A 20,579-nucleotide genomic window follows, 5' to 3' on the forward strand; every position below is an offset into this window, starting at 1 on the left:
GCCAGAACAGGCCAAGCAGAGAAAGGGGGTGGAGGGCTCTGCAGGCAGGGGTAACAGTAGAGGCAAAGTCCAGGAGGAGGGAGAAGAAGGATGGCCAGTTAGGGAACTGAAAAAGCTGTGGAGGGCTTTAGTGAGGGAAGGAGGGACAGCAGCCTCTTTGGCCCCATGGGGAGCTCCTGGACAGGTTTTAAGCTCGGAAGTGGTGGGATCTGATTTGCACTTTGGAAAGGTTGCTTAGCAGTAGAGTAAATATTAGAGCAGCCAAGTCCAGCAGGGCATTCTGGGAGGCGACTGCTTGGAAGGAGCAGGAGTGAGAGAAATGGAGTTGGGAAAAGGTCCAGGTTCCTGCCTGAGCAGCTGAGAGCAGTGGCACCCTCCATGTGACTGGGCTCAGAGACAGACCCTTTATTTGATAGGAGGAGGCAGGGAGAGGGGATGGTGGTGGGGATGAGCTGGGTGGGCAGTGTTTGTGCACCTGAACTTGGAGGTGTGCTGTGGGCAGGCAGCAGGTAAACAGGTCCAGAGCTAAGGACACAAGATTTGGGTAGTGATGGCAACGGAGGCCACAGACATGGTGGCCTCCAGAGTGCGAGGCACGGGGCTCACCTGAGGTGCCACATCCCAAGGACACCACCATTCAAAGGCTACCTGGGGGCAGAGGAGCCTTCAGCCAGTGAGACAGGCGTTGGGGAAGTAGGAGGAAAGCCTTCAGGGCGTAGCTTCCCAGAAGCCAGGGAGGGAACATTTCAGGAGGGGAACGAGGCAAGTAATATAGACTGTGCTGGCTAAGGGTCAACGCCAGGACTAGAAGGCGTGCCCTGGACTTAGAACCAAGCTCACTGTGCTGCTGCTGGCGGAATGATGGGTGCAGGGGTCTGAGAGCAACAGGGCCAGGGAGACAGGCGGTGGCAGGGGCGAGGGAGCTATGGCTGGGGGAGATGTGGGGGCTAGAAAGACTGGAGAGGACTGAGTATGTTACAGGTGGTGGCACAGGGGCCACAGATGGGATGTGGCTGGAGGAACAGAGAAAAGAACTGAAGGGGCAAGCACCACTCCTGAGGAGGTGGCAGAGGATGGGCTCCACCTGGAAGAGCACATCGGCCTCAGTCAGGAAGAGGGTCCCCTTCGCCTAACAGGAGGGAAGACCACAGAAAGGCAGCGACGCTGGACAGGAGGGCGGGGAGGCAGCAAGTCGGGCTCCTGCTCACTGCATTCACAGTATCTACTGAAGACGAGGGGTGAGGTGTCTGAGCAAGACACGGGAAGGTTAGAAGAGTCACTGTGGCAAGAGTCAGAGAGAAGCCCAAGGAAACAGAAGAACACTGGGCAGAGCCTATGGCCCAGCTGGAATTGCACTACGGGGCCCTCATGCTAGGCGACAGGTGACCATATGATTCCTCCAGTGGCCCTCAGAAGGCCGGGGTGGAGCTCTGCCAGGTGGTGCCAAGGGAGGAGAACGGTGCTCGGTGGCGACAAGACGGGGTGGAGGGGGAGAAGCCTGGACGGGGCAGGGAACGTGTGCAAAGGGCTGGAAGGACTGGAGTTCAGGGGGCAGGGTGGTCATGCTCAGGGTTTCAGAGGTGGAGCAGGTGACACAGTCCGGGCTGTAAACGGGGCGGTGGGTGAAGCAAGGCTGAGAAGCCCCCACTGAAGAGGAGATGGCCAGGGCGCTAGGTGAGCCGTCAGAATCCAGAATGCCACAGAAAGAGGACAGGGGAAGGTGACCTTGAGCGAAACACCTGGGTCTTCTGTGATGGAGTCAGAGCCTGGGAGGAGGTGATGATGTAACAGAATGTTCCCAGCCCCAAAGGAATGGCGCTCAGAGGCCCTCTCAAGCAGCTACCAACAAGTAAGTACGAGGCCCACCTTCCTATGCATCACCTGCCGAATCCCCACAGTCACGCAACACAGTCTTACTGTACAGCTGGAAAAACTTAGCTCATAGCTAAGAACTTCCCCTAAGTCACACAGCCCAAATACGCTGGGCCTGAAATTTGAGGTTCAGGCTTCCAAACACCAAATCGCTCGGCCCCACCACATGCACAGACAGGGTAGATTGCATTATTTATGCCCCAGCGACCACTTGTCCCCACTCGAGGGCTCTCTAATTGCAACTCACTCCATCTCGGAGGAGGAGGGGTCGGGGCCAGAGGTCACCCGCTGCTCTCTAATGGCTTACTGTACTAGCTGAGATCAGGGCCAACTAATTATCCAGAGCCCTTTAAAGAGAGCCTGGAATGTGATGCACTAATAGTTCCAGAACAAACACATGGACATATCAGTTTTTAAGGAAACAGGAGCCCAGGATTTTCATTTCTAAAAGAACTGACCTGATCACACTCAACAGGAAAAGTCCCTTCTTTCCCACTTTTCCAAACAAAGCAGCCAGTGTTTTAGTTCCAATGACAATGGAGCTTCGTTTTAAAGAGGACAGGACCTACCACACTTGTTTAAGTGAGTTAAAAATATTGGTGCCACAGTCTTGGGGTGATTAAAAAAAAAGTGAGAAAATAAAATAGTACTATGTATGGGCCAGTGGCCAACATTAATAAGTGAATGAGCCATCAGCAGAAAGTTGGTTCTTAAGAATTGGTTATTTATTTGTTCAGATGCCAATAAGGCATGGTGGAAAGGCCTAGAAGAGTTCAGAGGTTGGGAAGAAGTCTTTCCAGGTTGGCACACTCCAGGTGAACTGGAGCCAACCCTAGAGCTCCACACCATCCTCGGCAAGACTGCCCTGGCCATAAACAGCACAGGGCAATGGCAGCCCTTCTGTGCTACACACACAAAAAACACAAGCCCCATGGCCACTGTCTGGAAGGCAAAAGCACATTCTGGAAAAACCGGATGTGCGCCACTCATCCTCACTGCGACCCCAGAATAAGCCCAGCTCTTGTGTTGATTGGTCTTACCACACTCCACCAGAAACGGCATGACTTTCTGTCCTCAAACACTTCGAATTCCAAGAGAACGCACCCTCCAGATTCTTCACTGATAACCTCAGCAGCTGAGTCACTTGGGCATCAGCACATGCTATTCCAGGGAACCCGCTACACTCCTAACTCAGTTCCACCAAGCCTGAGGGCGGAGGGGCCAAACCCCCTCACTCTCTTCTCAGCTCAGACTTTCTCCCGCCCCCAACCCCAACCCACCAAACCATGCAAGGAGGGAAAGAATCTCAGATCCTTAAACCATCTAGATTCTTCTTTGCCCAGCTCCTCAACCACAGCCAGGTATCCTGAGCCTCTACCCAGAGCACAACAAGCCTTTCCACTGGCCATGGGCTGCCAGCACTCCCCTGGGCCCACACCAATGCAAAATCCTCTCCACTCTCCCTGCTTCTGCTCCCACTCCCATCTGAACAGCAGCTGGGGGATCTGTGGAAAAAGTAAATCAATTCATGTCCCTCCCTTGCTCAGAATCCTCCAGCACCTTCCTTCCAATCATAATCAAATTAAAATCTCAACTCCTGAGCACTGCCTGGCAGGCCAGCGGGATGCACGCCTGCCCTGACCATCCCCCCCATGTGTGTCCATGTCTCCAGGGGCTCCCCGCACTCCAGCCACACTGGCTTCTGGCAGAGGTCTCGACATTTGCTGTCTGCTTTGCAAAGAACATTCTGCCTCCCTGTTTCCCAAGGTTCACCCCACCACCACCACCATTAGGTGTCTGCTCACCCATAGCCTCCCTAAACACGTCCTTGCAGCCACCCCATGCCCTCCCTATCTATCACCCCTTGTCACTACCTGGCATTACACCCCACATCTGTTACTCCTTTGTGTCTCTCTCTCCTGCCCCCAGACCTGGACGGTCCAGTTTACTGTCATGCCTGGATGCCTGGCCCAGGGAAGCCACTCAACACATCCTTAGCAATTGTCCTAAATAGATCTCCAGCTCCCCATTCTGCCAAGAATGCCCCGACTCCCAACACAGGAGGCTCTTATCTATAGAAGACCTATGAGATCAGAACCAGCCACGGTTCCAGAATGAGAATAAACCACTCAACAAAAACCCTGGGACACATGTCGACCCGTCGCTGGAGCTCTGGCCCCTGCGCCCACCGCTGGGGCTGCAGCTGTGAGAAAAGGCTCCCAACAACTCCCTACTAATCATGCGTCTCCTTCAGATAAAATCAAGTCAGGGAAATGAAGAAAGGTGGGTCCTGCTTTTCTTTCCCAGTCTCTGAATTCGCAGAGAAATCCCTGTGAATAGTTAGTTGCCCAGCTCAGAGTTTGGTTTTTGGACTTCAAAAAAATCTTTTTTACAACTCAATGATGTTTAAAATCCAAAAGAGAATTTGTTCTAAAATACTTATATTTACTTTCTTTTGAAGAAAAATGCCCAGGTTATAGAAGGAAGCTTTTCTTAAAACTACTTCTGACAGTTGCAGCCAGTATTAGAGTAAGAAATGGCACTAATGTGTGCATGTATCGCTTCGTTATATTTTAATAACAATACGATAATTTTGCATCATAGCTATGAATTTCATGTAAATATATAAAAATGTCAGCGCTTTAAAATAAACTGCTGGAAACGCCTATAATGCAGCTTGCATTACGGTGAGCTTCAGAGAATAGCATGGGGGTCATATCACATAGCAGCACATTCCCTGTGGAAATTCAGTCCCCCGAACAATGAAGTCAATCCAATACTGACTGCACTTTGTGACTGCAGGCCGAGACGTGGGTTACTGTGAAAACGAGGGGACAGGGAAGGGCCACGTGGAAGCTTATTGATGAAAGCTGATCAGTGAGATCCAGGAAACAAGAGAGGTCGTAGCCAAACCAAAGACGCACAAACCACGTGTAAAAATAAACAAAACTAACCCTCGCCCCCGGCCACTCATCAGGCTGTTGGGGTTACAATGGCCCTAAAGCCACAGACGCTAACCGTGCCACTTAAAACAGGCGTTTGTCCAAACAATGTCCAGTGTGTGGCCACCCTCAGACTTACCTGCACTTCTTATATTTCCTATGACGCGCCGAGGTTCACTGTTAACCCAGAGCGGGCAGCCTTTCTTCATGCCCCACTATGTCCTTTCTGGTTCCACACGGGGTTAAATAAGGGGGGGGCCTCAAAAGAAAGAAAAAAGAAAGTATGGAGGGAAGGGGGGAGAGGGGGGTGAGAAGAACACAGAAATAGAGAGAGGAGACAGAGGCAGAGAGAAAGATAGACAAAGGCAGAGGGGGAAAGGCACAGAGAGAAGAAACAGAGAAAACAGAGAGAGAGAGAAAATAACACAGAAAGACAGAGAAAGAAAAGGAAAGAGTTCATGAGAAGAAAGCAGTGATGTGCTTCATGGAAAAGCTATTTGCTCCCGAGTGGCTCTTTTTCCATGGACTGTATTAGGCCATATGTGGGAAGTGAGCAAGGCTGGAACTCGGCCTAAGAACATCTGCCGAGGACCTTAACAGCCCTAATAATAGCACAGCTGGTGTCCCCAGCCTAATGAGCTCACCACCCATGTGACCCGGGCCTCTCCAGCAGCTCCTCCAGAGAGGAGGCGCCAAGGCAGGGCCAGTCCCGCCCTCCGCCCTCCCCCACAGGCAGGCTCCCCTTTCCTTAAATCACCCCCAGCCATCCGCCGGAGCTAAGTCACTGGATCCAGCAGCTTTGACCAGATAGGTTCTTAACACAAAAGGCAAACATCAGAAATAAAATGGGCGCATCGCTACAGATCTTCTAGACAGTACAAGGATCACAGTTACACCAAAAAACTCAACAGCTTCAATGAACAAACTCCTTGAACTATACAACTTACCGAAACTAACACAAAACGAAAGATCTGCACAGCCCAATGTCTACTAAAGAAATGGAACTAATGAAAATCCACATGCAAAAAAGGCCACTATGGCACCATGTGTGCCCTGAAGCCGGGGTCCAGGGTCCAGGCCCCTCCGGGAGCCCTGGTGACTCACTGTCTGCAGGGGACAGTCTCTGGCACGGAGGCCCTCAGCCAGGCTCCACTTCCCCACCGACCAGTGCCCGTTGCTAGGAGGAAACCGTGCACAGCAAAATTGAAAAGGGGCGGGCGATGTGAACAAAGAACTGGGGTTGACAAAGTTGGGAAGTTTTAACCCTTTCTGGTATAATTATTTTGAAACTTATTCCCATCGCTGTACACTTTTCAAAGTCCTGGGGCACTTTAAGAAACCGCACCTTGGCATCGGGAAGGGGAAGGGTTTCAGCTTTAAGGGGAAGCCTAGCGGAAAGTGATGGAGAAGAGACTCCAGGGAGCACTGGTACCCCGTATCCATAGCGATCAGAAGAGGAGCTGAAAAAATCTGGGATCTCTCGGTCCAGGCAACACATCCTGACCGCAAGGAAGAGCCAACAGGACATGACACATGGGCTCGCTTATTTACCAGAAAAAAACAAAGAAGGCCGCAGTTCAGAAACCACGCTTGGCAACACGGGTGGGTAGGTAAGCACACAGTACCAAGGCTGGGAAATTGCTGGGCTCTGTCCCTGCCTACCAGCTAATTACACCCATAGCACTCCCATGCTTACTGAAAGGTGGGCAATCATTAACTTCTTTTTACTGCTAAACACTGTTACACACTAAAGACGGTGTTTTTACACCTTGTTAATGCAGTGAGTAAGTTATTGAAGCCTTGACGACCTCCTATTGTAACACCTCCTCACCAAAAGCTGGTACTGTTAAATCCTTATTTTATCCATTCTGATGGGGCTGCAGAGGTATCACTGCTAAAACAAGCAATTTCCAATGCCCGCGCCCCCCTAATTTTACCATGATTCTGTAACACGAATGGTGCAAACTGTAAAACCTCAAGTAAGATGTATAAGAAAGTATAGTAAAATCTCTAATTCTAAGTTCATTAGTTTCAGGGACTCATAAATATGGACACCCGGGAGGCAAGCACACATGATACTAGGCAAGGACACCTGCAAATTTTCGGGAACACTGCAAGATTCTTAGGGTCAAGATGTTACCATAAGATGTTTACAAAGCTAAACCAGTATCTCTTGGACTCTACAAATATTTGCACACCTACCATGTATAAACAAACCCAAAGAACATTTTAGCCTTTATCTTTCTTGACCTCTCACACCAGAGTGACCCCATGAACCCCACCCTTCATCCCAGGAACACTCTCCCCCCCAGCACTTCAGGTCTCCTTCTGGTCAACCTCCGGTCGGTCCTCTGTGAATTCTTCTACACGTGACATCTCTACTGTCTACAGGTATGTGCCCCAAAACCTTACTTCACACTTGAAACTCTTCCAAGCCTCAGGCCCAGGTGTTCCACTGCCCTAAAAATAAGCCTCCACTTGGAAATCTCACAAACACATTCAAACAGGATCCTCCAGGTCCTTACCCCTGCACAACCGAGTGACGTGAGTCCAATTTGGAGATCTCGGCCTCATCCTTGACTCCGCCCCTCCCTCACCCTACCACCACCTCTTCAAAGAGCAAGCCTCACCTCCTCAGCATCATTCAAAGGAATCCACTTCTTTCCATCCACACAGTCACTTGCTACCCTACCTCTCTTACCTGTAGGAAAGCCAGAGCTTCCACTGCAGATCTCAGTCACCTTGCAGGTGGAGGGCGCCTGGGAACACACCGGCCTGGGGCACAAGGTGAAGCCAGCCGCCTCTCCTAGAGACACCCCCACCTGCCGTGGGCCTTCTCTTGGGAAACCTTTTTCCGCCCTGGTGACCACATGTGGATGTAACTTCTGGTCTGTGAGGGGCATTCTCAGGCCTGATGACGGTGACCGCCCTCCCCTTGCTGTCTCTTGCCAAGCAGAGCAGTCAGTATACCACACAGGATAAAAGTCTGACTGTAAGAGAACCAAACTCCCAAGAACATTTATTTTCCTTACCCCCTTCCACATGGGTATCATTTCTCTTCTAGTCTCAAGAGGCAGCCCAGCTAAAAGTTTTTCAGGGAACATTCAGTAACTGCTCTGACATTCCTCTTGTACTTGTATTTTCTCTTTTAATAACAGAAACTACTTTCCTACCTTCCAAGTACAATATAAACACATCTACGGCAACAGTTAACATTTTAGTCTATTTGCCCAATGATTATACTGTGACACCTTTTATCTGCTGTTGTGGTAGTGGGAATATTCCGCTTGCTTTCTCAAATAGAAAGATATTTTCCCCGATATTTAACACCAAACACTTGTTCCACAACAGTCCTCGGAAATGTCTTGACATTTGTGTGCAAACATCAAGTCCAAAGGGATTTCTCTAACACCTCGGAATCCTTGCAAAGGTTCATGAACCCTTTTTCCTCAAAGCCAAGGAGGAAAGTTGGTTGTCAGGGGAGCAAAAATCATAGCCCACATCACTGCCTTAGGTTGCGGGGAATATTCCCGTGAGCATCCTAAAAACTAAGGCATGGCGCAAGATATGTGCTCCAAAATTATCGGTGGATGAGCGGATCACAAGGAGTGCGATCATGACAATAATAATGGCTGACCAATGTTTACTCTGAGCCAAGCGCACATTAATTCATGTCATCCCCTTAACAGCCACAGGCGGTTAAGGTGGCCTAAGGGAATGACGCAGGCCCGGCTGTCATACACAGGAGTCCGCTGCCCGGGTCCAACCTGACAAAGCAGCAGTCTTAGAGGGGAGCAAAGGAACGCGGCTTCCAACACATCAACAGTGTGCCCCATTTATCTAGACAGGCTGTCACAGAGGTCTTAACGAATGAAAACAAGGCTGCGCCCCACTCAGGTACAGAGACAGAACTGTACACTTCCCATAGTATTCAGCATTTCTTTTTTTTTTTCTTTTTTAAAATATATCTTTATTGATTTCAGAGAGAGGAAGGGAGAGGGAGAGAGAGAAACATCCATGATGAGAGAGTCATTGATCGGCTGCCTCCTTCACACCCCCAACTGGGGATGGAGCCTGCACCCCAGGCATGTGCCCTGACCAGGAACTGAACCATGAACTCTTCTTGGATCCTAGGTCGATGCTCAACCACTGAGCCACACCGGCCAGCCGGTACTCAGCATTTCATTGAAAACATCTTCCAGGTGCAAAGGCTGGCGTGAGGTACCCACCATCCGATGACACTCGTCTCTTCATCACTATAACAGCCAGGAAACCAACTGTCTCAGAAACTCTGCACCCGAATGAAACACTCCCAGGCACAGCCCTAGTGAATCATACACACCACACACGGCTCATTTCCCTGCTCCCCACCGTTTCTCCAAACCATTGTACTGCTGCTCCTGAATCATAGCTCTGGTTCTTGTCCGTTTGGTGTTTTTAATCCCTTGGCACAAGGCTTACCAATTCCAACTCTGCAACATGACAAGAATCTGCCTGTGCCTTCAGTTTAAGTAAACCTCCAATCTTCTTCCCAGGTTTGAAATTCTGCGATGCGGGCAAGACCTGCATCTTTGGGGGGGGGGGGGGGGTATGTGGGCAAGACCTGCATCTTTGGGGGGGGGGTATGTGGGCAAGACCTGCATCTTTGGGTGTGTGTGTATGTGTGTGTAGCCCCAGACATTATAACTCTGCTGCCAGATCTCTGCAGATGTCAGACCACCAAACTCCCGACTCAAAGTCAAGAGTCGACAGGCAAACCAAATTTATTCCTAGAACCCTGCATTCAGAATCACAAAATGTAATGCACTGTCTTACTGAGTTGCCTTTCAACTGTTATCCTCTTGAGTCCCCCAACTCACACTCCAACTTCCACTCAATATAAAAAAGACAAGGGGAGAATGGAAGAAAAGCCTTAACACACAGACCCTAAAAGACGAGCAGCCTCCAGAAACCTTAATCTGTGCCCCACCACACTCACCAAATTAAACGTGATGCTCCCATAATTCACCAGCAATCAGGAGCAAGGGTTGAAGTGGGAGCTCCTAAGATTTCAGGAATTCCCCACAGCTCAAAGTGAGGCAGAGACCTCACTGGTGTTGAAAGAACAGAATTAAGGGAGAAATGTGACTCAAGAGAAAGAACCATGTCACACCAATCAGGGTGACATTACCCAAAATACAGAAAATAACTAGTGCTGGCGAGGCTAAGGAGAAACGGGACCCCTGGTGCGCTGCTACTACGAATATAAGACGGCGGGGCCACTGAGGAAAGCAGCACAGTGAGGCCTCAAAATTTAAAAACAGAATTACCAGAGGATCCTATAGGCCCAAAAGAAGGGAAAGCAAGTTCTCAGCTCTTTGCACACCATGTTCATAGGAGCATCATTCACAACAGCCAAAAGGTGGAAGCAACCCAAGCGCCCATCGAAGGATGAATGGATAAACTAGACGACACACACGCTGCCGTGTATTATTCAGCCTGAAAGAGGAAGGGCATTCTGGGACATGCTACACCACGAATGAACCTTAAGGACATCATGCTACATGAAATAAGCCAGTCACTAAAAGACAGATGCTGTATGATTCCTCTAATATGAGAGGTTCCTAGAGGGGCCAAATTCACATAGACTTGATAGTAGAATGGAGTTAGTGTTCCATCGGTACAGAAGATGAACACATTCTGGAGATGGACGGTGGTGATGTTTACACAACAGTGCTCTCCCGAATTCACAGTGTACTTGCCCTGGCACCTTAGATTTGCTCAGCAAAGAGCAGGTGAGTGGGTGGGTGGATGCTTCAATTACTCAGCTAGAAGCTGGGGAGAACTGTCTAGTCACTGCTCTGGCTTAGAAAAAGTCCAAGCACTTCACGCACGTGTTCAAGGTTCTTTTCAACCAATTCTTGGGGGGGGGGGGGATTTCAAAGTCCCCCGAATACCCAGAGGCCCGGTCTTCCTTAACATTCAAGTCCAGATCATTTATACTCTGGTGGTTCTTTCATTTACTAATATACCTATTTCCCTTCAGTACTGGAGCATCCTTTGCAGATGTTAGTACCGAAACCGTTTCCTCTAGGAAGGAGGTTATCTTCTGCTTTTAAATGTCCTGGCATTTCATAAAGTCTAGAACTAGAAGCAGCCCTAGAAATAATCCAGCTCCAAGATTCTCAAACTGGGGGTACACATACCTATGCTGGGAGGAACCCCCAGGGCAATAAGGTGCATCTTCCTTGAGTGTTTTTTGATGCAAGACAGCAATTTAAATTATTTTTATTTTAAAACAAACAAGATGAACCCTGTGTTCTAGCCTTCATCAAAGAACTCTCTGAACTAACACTGAAAAGTGCTGGAAACCTCAGGCTGAGCTCCCCAATCCCCCTTCCCAGGGTTCCTAAGGGAGGAGTTTAAGAAGCATCCATATAATTCATTTCACAGCTGGAGACATGGAGGCCGAAAGACCCCCCAATGCTGTGCGTGGTCGTCTGAGAAATCACCATTTACTAGTCTCCTCCAGAGCGATTTACAGTTTCTTGCAAAAGCTCACCACTCAGCAGGTGAGGCTGGGAGCAGCCCTTGCCTAGAACGCTGGACCAGAAGCCCAAACAAGAGCTCACCTTCCGCCCAGGCCGCCCCCTTCCACCTCAGGAGCACTGTGGACAAACACAATTAAGTGAGCTTCTCGCTAAAGACTAAGGCCACTCAGTCCTTCACCAGACACCCGTCCAAGGCATCCTTTAAGCAGCTGCACATCACTGGGATTCTACGTAGCTCAGCGGCATCCAGAGCCACGCACATGCTACTATGTACTGTCCCTCGGAGCTTTTCAACACTGCAGGTGGCCTCTGCTCCCTAATAAGACAGATCGGAATAAGGGACATTTGTTCAGGAAGAAGAAAAAAGAGGGGAGGAACCAGAAGACCCATTCAACAGTGTGGCTCTATACAACAGACTCACTCACCCAAGACTATGAAATCCAACCTAAGACCCCCACGGTTGGTGGAGACAGTTCTTGCCCTAACACCTTAATCTCCTAAGAGGAGCATCCCTTTGTCTTCCCCCACAAATGTCATGGTGCATACCAAGTACGGATGAGTTACATAGATGAGAATCCATTTTCAAAGCCAAGGTCAAGTAATCATTACATATTTGAAAAGGCTGGTTGTTGCAACATGATCCCCAAGTTTATTAAACTCCCCGCCATAGTGCTAAACCGCACCCCAGGTGAAAGGCTTGATTTAATATCTGCCACCCTCTGTGAACTTCAATGAATGCCTTTCTCAACTGAGTCATAAAGGGAGGGAAAAAGAACTGCCTGCTATAGGAAAAGTGGCCACCTGCCTGCCCACCCTCCTCAGCGGTTTATAAGCTGCATGGAGAAAAAACAATCATGTCCATAAAAACACGGACAGCTGATGGCATAGAGGAAGCCCTAGGTCTGCCCTCTGCCTTGGAAGTTCAAGATGGAGAGCCCAAATTCATGTAACAATTACAGACCCACTATGTGCAAGGTCAGAGGCAGGGGCTTAGAATGCAACGATAGGAAGCAGGTCCCCACTGGATAGCAAACACTAAAAAAAAAGAAAAAAGAAAAAGTTTAGGAACTCCTTTCAATTCAAATAATGCTCTTTTCTTTTACATGACCTGATTTGACCCTCACAGTAAACCTTAAGGAAGATAATTACTACTATAATATCTCTTTATGTTCCCTGTGGGGGCTCAAAGCCAACTCACAAACCTAGTCATGTTGGAATGAGACCCGAAAACCCTCCCAGGTCATTCAGTCAGACTTTCACAGACAGGCACTTTCACTTTGAAAACCCTGGCCGGGTAGCTCAGTTTCTTAGAGCATTGTCCCGATATGCCCAAGGTATCAGGTTCAATCCCGAGTCATGGCACACAGAATCAACCAATGAATGTGTATATAAGTAGAACAACGAATTAATGTTTTCCTCTCTCTCTCTCAAATCAATTAAAAAAAATTTTTTTTTTAATTTAACCACTCTGTAAGCCTTACAACAGTCCAATGAGGTTTGTTTTTTGCTTTGGGTGGAGGGCAATCCCAAAGAAGGGGAAGCCAGGGGTTAAATAAGGGCCCAAGGTCATACAGCCAGTAGAGAGAAAGAGGAGCTGGAATTTGTATTCAGGTTTCTTTTAGAAGGAGCATAAGCGACCCAGCCAGGGTGGGGACACTCTTCAGGGAGAGCTGGGGATGGGAAACCAAATCTCACAGGTCCCTGGGGCCTCGAACAGGAAATGGCTAGGACCCAGGTCATGATGAAACACAGCTCTTGCCAATACTGCTGCCCGGGGGCCATGGCTTTCTAAGCCATCTCAGCATCCCCGAGCCTGGCTCAGCTCTCCGGGAAGCTCGGCCTACACTTGCCTGGGCACCTCTGTGATAACAGTGGGGTCAGAGATCAAAGGACACGCAAGTGTGATCTTTCCAAGCCAAATGAGAGAGAGACGGTCCATCTGTCAGGACAGGTTCAACTCCCACCTGCCAGCCAAGCCCCCTCCACGGGAAGTGGGGGGACCCTCCCCAGTGCTGACTGCCAGACGCTGGGCATTTGCCCCCTCTGGCCATCTCCCTCTGTGCTGCTCTTGGAGTTGGAAACCAGGAAGGACCCTGTCCCTAGCTCCTTTCCCTGTGGTGTCTGTCACTGTCACCCATGCTACCAAAAAGAGCTCCAGGGGGAAAAAAATGCCCACAAACTCACAGACAACATGGACAACGTTCACACGTTTGTTGGAAGCAATTACGTTCTGGTACAGAATACCAGGAAAAAAACTTAAAAAAATAAAAATAAAAATCAGAGGCCTAAACACTCAGACCGAGGGGGCGCTGAAAGCAGACGCTGATTTCAGTTCCTGAACAAGGGCAGCGAAGGGCCCAATGCGCAGGGGCCTGGGGCGCAGGCCCGGGCGCGGGGGGCCCCGGGTCCGCGCCCCCCTAAGCGCAGCCTTGCAGAGGGCGACACAATACACTTCGTCACGTCTGCTTCCACCGCGAGAGGCTGACCCTCGGAGATCCCAAAACAGTTCTCAAACTCGTGTCAGAAAGTGACACAGCCAAGTTGTGAACTCTGAGGACGGAACGGGGAGGGTCCCCAGCACGATCAGGCGTCATTTACGTTCGTCCTGCGGGCGAGTGGGAATCGGGGTGCTGCTCGCGCTCGGGGCCGGCGCAGCTCGGGGTTCTTTGAAGGTCGCCTCACTGTCACCTCCGAGCGCCAGAGCCCGGAATCCAGGCCACACGGCGCCCGACGCGACGCCCTCTCCGCGGGCGCCCTTCCGCGCCCGGGGCCTCCCGCAGGTGCGGCCGGGGCGGGAGGGGGGCAGTCCCCGCAGGGTCCCCGCGCCCGCCTCTCCCGCCGCCGCGCCGCGCGCGGGCGCCCAGGACGCCCGCGTCCCTCCCCAAGCAGCCCCCGGCCCGACGCGCCCGAGGCACGGTGGCCGACCCGACTCACCGCGAGAGGCGCACGGAGCGCGCCCCGGCCGGCGCTCGGCTCTCCGGGCTGCCGCCTCCTCGTCGTCCCCGGCCCGGCCCGGCCCGGCCCGGCCGCCCGGGGCTCCGGTTCCCTCTGCGGCGGCGGCGGCGGCGGCCGGGCGGGCGGCCCCGGGCGCACGCGGGGCTCGGCTTCGGCTCCGCTTCCTCCTTCCTGCTGCCCGCCCGCCGGCGGACTCGGCGCGCCCGGGCTCGGGGTCCGGGGGTCCGGGGCGCGGGGGTCGTCGGGGTGTCCGGGGCGCTCGGGCTCCTCCGCGCAGCCCCGCTGGGGGGGGGGGGGGCGCCTGGCTCGGGGCGCGCGGGAGTTACTGGGTCGGGGCGCGCGCGGGCGGCGGCCGGGTGGGCCCCGGGGCGGCGGGCGGGGGCGCAGCTGCGGGCGCGGACTCTGCTGCGGGCGCCGCGGCGCGGCCTCTCGCCATGGCTCCGGGCGGGCGCGCGGCTCCGCCCCCCCGCGCTGCCGTCACCGCCCGACGTGCCGGGCCCTCCCCCGACCCCGCCCCGCCGCCGCCCGCGCCGCCACCTGCGGGCCGCCCTCCAGGATGCCCGCCGGGCGAGCGCGCCCTCCCCTCCGCCGGGGCCCGGGGCCCGGGGCCCGGGGCCCGCCCCTGCGCCAGGACCCGCACTGCAGGGCAGGGAGCAGTACCCGACGAAAGGCCAAAACCGGGTGGGGGGCGGCTACCACTACCACAACCTCCCCCCAGCGAGTCTTCCCTTCTGGCTCCTCCCCTCGGGGCCTGTCGGGGGTCGGCCCAGGGGAGGGTGGGACTGGCTGGGGGGCCGCTTGGCGCCAACGTGGCGCAATCCAGGCGCTGGGGGGGGAGCCCCGGGGGGGAGAGAGCCCCAGGGGGGGAAGCCCCGTGCCTGGCTGTCCCCAAGGAAAGCACCCCTTGGGCTTAACCGGGGGCAGGACAGAGCCGGGAAGGGGGCAGGCTGTGGACGGGCAGTCTGAACAAAATGCCCCCCAGGGGGGAGGGAGGTGACTTGGTGAGGGGAACCGGGACCGGACCGGGAAGTCGGTGCTCGCGCGCGGGCCACTAAGGAGCAGCCCGCAGGCCGCAGGAGGACCGCGGAGGGGCACGGAGGAGGCTCGGACCAGAAGCAAAGGCGCGAGGCGACTGAACAGCAGGAAACCTGTCTCCAGTACTAGTGGAGGACTTGAAGAGACCAAGCGCACAGTCAAGATTGGTCCAGGCAGGAATCCTCAATGGACGTGAACACTAGGGGTGGGGGTTATTGGGGAGAAGATAGTTGCAAGGGTTAAGGAAGAGGGTCTCCCCATAGAGGCTTTAGGCTTCACAGCAAGAGGGAAGCGTTTACCATACAGAGGGGCAGGCAGACAGCACCTTGACCTGGTGATCGAAACTAACATCACCATTAAGAGCAGGTAGGTGTCACATCCTCAGAACACATCACCTATGCGCTTGCGATCCCAGGTCCAAGGCATAACCTGAATCTAATGATGATGATGAAACCTCAGAAAAACCAAAAAGAGGAACGTCTATTAAAAAGGGGCAGGGGCCGTATTCTTCAAATGTGTCGTAAATGGCGAAAGAAGGCTTGGGGAATGTTCCGGATTAAAGGGTGCTAAAAAGTTAGGGCCACTAAAGGTGATACCTGGACTGGACTGGAGGGTGGAAGTGCTACAAAGGACATTCCAGATGGACAGATTGGAATCCCGATAGATTCCAGTACTGGATCCATAAGTCTGGCGATGTTGATAACTTGTACTATGGTCACGGAGAAGAATATCCCAATACTCGGACATACACACTGAAGTATCGTGAGGGAAAAAAGGGTGTGATGCGTGCAACTTCCCTTCAAGTGATTCAGGAAAAATGATAACATAAATGAGCGAAGTATTAACAGTTGGTGAATCTAGGTACAAGGTGTACTGGAACGTTTCTGTAAGTTTGAAATTATTTACAAAGAAGGTTTTTGAGAAACCATCAAGTGGAGAATGAGGTGGGATGGAAGGAAGGCAAAGTGTGGTTACAAAAGAGCAACACAAGTGATTCCTGTGGTTTTAGAACAGGTGGTAAAATTTATGTAGACCTTAGACGTGCACACAAATAAGTACAGGTAAAACGGGGGACGTCTAAGTCAGATAGGTGGACTGTATCAATGTCAATAGCCTACTGTGATAGCATATTAAGGTTTTGCAAAATGTTATTGGGGGAAACTAGGCAAAGGGTATTATTTCTTATGACCGAATGTGAATGTACGATTATCTCAGTAAAAATATCAGTTACAAAGAAAATATGATCAAGTATATGTCAGGCTTGTATTAAAGGAGCATGGGGGTATACAAGAAGAAATGTGCTGGAGTTATCCCCTAGTGGGTTTAGAGTAGACATGGGGCTGTTACTAACAGTGAGGGGTTTTTTAAGTAGGGGGAGAAGATTATTTGAACTGACAGATCAGCTTCCTTCCAGTTCTGTAACTTAAGAATCCTAGAGCTGGGGGATCTTTGAGATCATCTGGTCCAACCATCTCATTTTCAGGAAACTGTGGGCAGAAAAGTGGTACATGACCACAGGACCATCAAATTAGTGGCAGACCCCTAACTACAGCTCTTCTCTGCCAAATACGTCCCACGCTCTTTGCACCTTTACCAGTGGCCTGTCACTCTCTGTTTCCATGAGAATCAGTCAGGGTTGGTACAGAACTTTGAAGTCATTCATTCATTCATTCGTTTTGAGTCCCTGATGGTGGACTTGTGGGAGCGGGGTCCTGTCATCTGGTTTTCAGCACCAGATGACAGGCATGTGGATCCCGCCCCTGAGAAGTAGGGCCTGGTCTCCCTCTCCCACCCCCAGCTTGGAGGGAGCAGGTGACAGGCAGAGCTCCCGAGTGAGCCCCCAGCTATGGGCCCTGAGCTACTTCAGTGGCTGGAGACCTGCTGCTGCTGCTGGAAGTCAAGGGTGAAGGGACTTGGGGGGGGGGGGGTAGGATGGGTGCACAGAAAACAGTAATTGCCCTGGCAGTTTCCAGCCTTACCCAGGCAGTCTCTGTACCAGAAGCAACTCTGGCCTCCCCTGGGCCACAAATATCCACTGTCTTCTTTCTTTTTTGTCTAATCCAATCAACATCAACAAATGTTTATTCATCTTTGCCAGGCCCTGAATTAGTAACTGTGGGAAAATACAAATAAAAGAATAGCTGATCCCTGCTCTTTAGGAACCCAAAATACAGCTGGGGACCCAAGATGGAAATGTAGACAATAACTCTTAATGATAAAAGAATTAACATGCTAGCTTTGTTGCCTTGGGTTCTCCTCCAAAGCAGTGTTGGAGAGGGATCTGAGGGCAGTAGTTTCTTTGGGGAAGTGATCTTATGGAAAAGCTCCCATCAGTCGGGTGGATGCCGAGCAAAAAAACGGGAACTGAGAGGGTGTGACGGGACACACGTACATAAAACCACGCCTGACTCAGCAGCAACAAAGCAGCCTGTGGGCGGGGACTGATGTCCGCTTCATTCATGGCTGCATTCTGAGCACCAGGACAGTGCCTGACTCACACTAGATGCCCAGGCAGTAGGTCCAGAGGCAATGAAACACGAGTGCAGGTCAACAACCGAAGAAATTATTCAGAAGTAGGTGCATAAGTCATTTTCCAACAATTTGTGTCTATCTTCCTGCTTGTGCCAGGTCCTGGATGGACTAGGCTGATGGCACAGTGAACAACACAGGTACAGTCCTGGCCCTAGTGGAGCTTTCAGTCCAGGAGAGGAGTCAGGTGGTGTGATGCACACATTTAATTGGCTTGTGACAAGTGCTATGAAGAGAAAGATGCGGCGCTAGAAGTAGAATAATAGGATTTCCGAGAGATTGGTCGGGGAGGACCTGTCGAAGAAGGTGACACTGAAGTTGAGGTCCAGAGGAAGGGCAGAAGCCAGCCATGCAAAGGGCAGGGGCCAGCATCGGAAGGGAAAGACCCTCGGTGGCTGGAGCTGTGGGGAGGAGCCGGGCCACGGGCCTGTAACCGGTTTGGTGAGGAGAGAAGAGTTTTGGGTAAGGGAGTGACGTGGTCAGGTACACAGCTTAAAAAGCCCCTCCAGACGCTGTGGAAGGCGGGCTCCTTAGAACAATCAGCCACAGGCAGAGGCTTCGGAGGGACTGAGGAGGCCCAGACAACTGCAGGGCCAGCCAGGGAGGCCGCGCTCTCCCGGCCTCCACCTCCACCCCCGGGCTAACAGTGGGGCTTCTGTGAGAGGCGGCCCCCAGAATCAGCGGGCACAGGGTAGGGTTGCATAACCGAAGGTTAATTAAAACCAAAATCCCTCCGACAGCCTTAAGTTACTGTGTGTGTGGGAGGGCGGTGTAGGAAACGTTTGCTATTTGTTTAATAAGTGTGTAGGAAACAGACCAATGATGACAAATAAAGCGTCAGTTTAAACTGAGCTGAGAGCACCTCAGATGACTGTGGGGTGCTCACCAGTAGCCCCCTCCCACACACACATTTTCCAAGAAGTGAACTTGAACTGGCCACCAGGAGAGCAAAGGTCCAATCATATTATTATTCCCACATTCACATTATCAAGTGTCTTATCCGAGTGTCAATCTAACACTTAGGGAGCACATATACACACCAAGTGCTGCACCAAGTGCCTTAACACCGCCAGCTCATCGAATCCTCACAGCGACTCTACGGGATAGCTGGAGTATGTGCAACTCAGAGGAGGAAACGGAGCCTCCGAGAAATGAATTAAATTACCTAGAGTCACACACTATTGACGAGGGCAGAATCCAATCCAGGCTTCTAGGCCCGTATAACTTAGGCCCGCTTTGCTTTTGTCCCCTTGCAAAGTTCAAGAGAATCAACCTCAGTCTTGGAAGATGGGAATATTGAAGAGGTGAGAATTGGGGTGGGAAAGGAATTCTAGCATTGAAACACATGTAGCCTTTTGTTTATAATGCTCATGGATTCCTTAGAAGAAAAAAATGGATTAATAGCAAAACTTCTTTATCACATCTGCTGTTCCTCTCAAGGCTTTAGACTCCATCTACGTACAGATAGCTTCCCAATGTATACCTACAGCCTGGACTTTCCCTCCTGAACTCCAGACCCATATAAACGGTCTTCCTGCCGCGTGGATGTCTAATAGGCTTCTCAACCTTATGCCCCAAACTGCACTGCCGGTCTTTCCCCAAGCTCTTCTCTTCCAGTCTCCTGGATTTCAGATACTCAGGCCATAAACCTTGCAATCATTTTTAGCTTTTCTCGTTTCACCACCCACATCCAATCTATCAGGGAGTCCTGTTGGTTTTACCCTCAAAATTTAACCCAGAATTTACAGCTCACCACGTTCACTGCCGATGTATTCTCAGCAGTGTCAAGAACATACTAGTTGCTCGATAAATATTTGTGGAATGATCAATCCTTCAGAATCGAACCCAGAAAAGATCCATCTAACCCTGGGTGCGCACACTGCTTAACATTTTATTGTTCTGTTGGGGGTGGGGAATGTACTAATTTTTGTTTTCTGTATCCAAGTTAAAAGTTCTTGAGAATATGTTCTGAACATCCTTATGTTTCTTCCACAACCCATTATGAAGCAACTATCTATCAGAACCCTGCTAGATTCTATTTGTTTCCAAGACATACTGTATCATTCTTGGGAAAATGAGTGTCCTTTATTACTTCCTGATTAGGGCATATTTGTTCCTCCTGGATTATTTTGTCAAACAGCTACTTATCTCCAAGTTCTAGGATTCCAGATTACGTTAGATGATCCTATTGACTGACTCATGGACTTTGAGTTCATCTAATTCTCTTTCTAAACTAGAGTCTTAATCTCAGTTTATCTTGACAGAAAAATGCTTTTGCAATTTTAATCCCCTTAGTTGCTCCTATACAAATCTTTTCGAATTCATATGCTTTTCTGAGTTCTTGATACATGAAGTCTTTTTAAGTGTCGCCAATGTCCTTCTAGCTGCCTTTTTCCTAGTATTGTCCATATATATTTTGCTTTATTTCCCCCTGAGCAAGGGTTCTTTATCCAGGGTCCACGGATGCCCAACGGCAGTTGTCAGGTTAGTCTGTTAGAGTGGACTGAAGTGATGTAATAAGTAAGCCTGAAATGTAAAGGCTCAATACAATGGTTTGTTTCTTGCTCAAGCAACAGCCTAGAGCCATTGCAGATTGGTAGAGGAGCTCTGTTTTATACTCTCGTTAAAGGACTCGGGCTAATTGTGGCTCTGGCACCTTAGGTCACCCATGGGCACAGTCATCTCAGTTAGGGACTGGGGTAAAGAGCAGGGAAGA

The sequence above is a fragment of the Miniopterus natalensis genome, chromosome 15 (assembly GCF_054644295.1).
Source record: "Miniopterus natalensis isolate mMinNat1 chromosome 15, mMinNat1.hap1, whole genome shotgun sequence".
Taxonomy (NCBI): Eukaryota; Metazoa; Chordata; class Mammalia; order Chiroptera; family Miniopteridae; genus Miniopterus; species Miniopterus natalensis.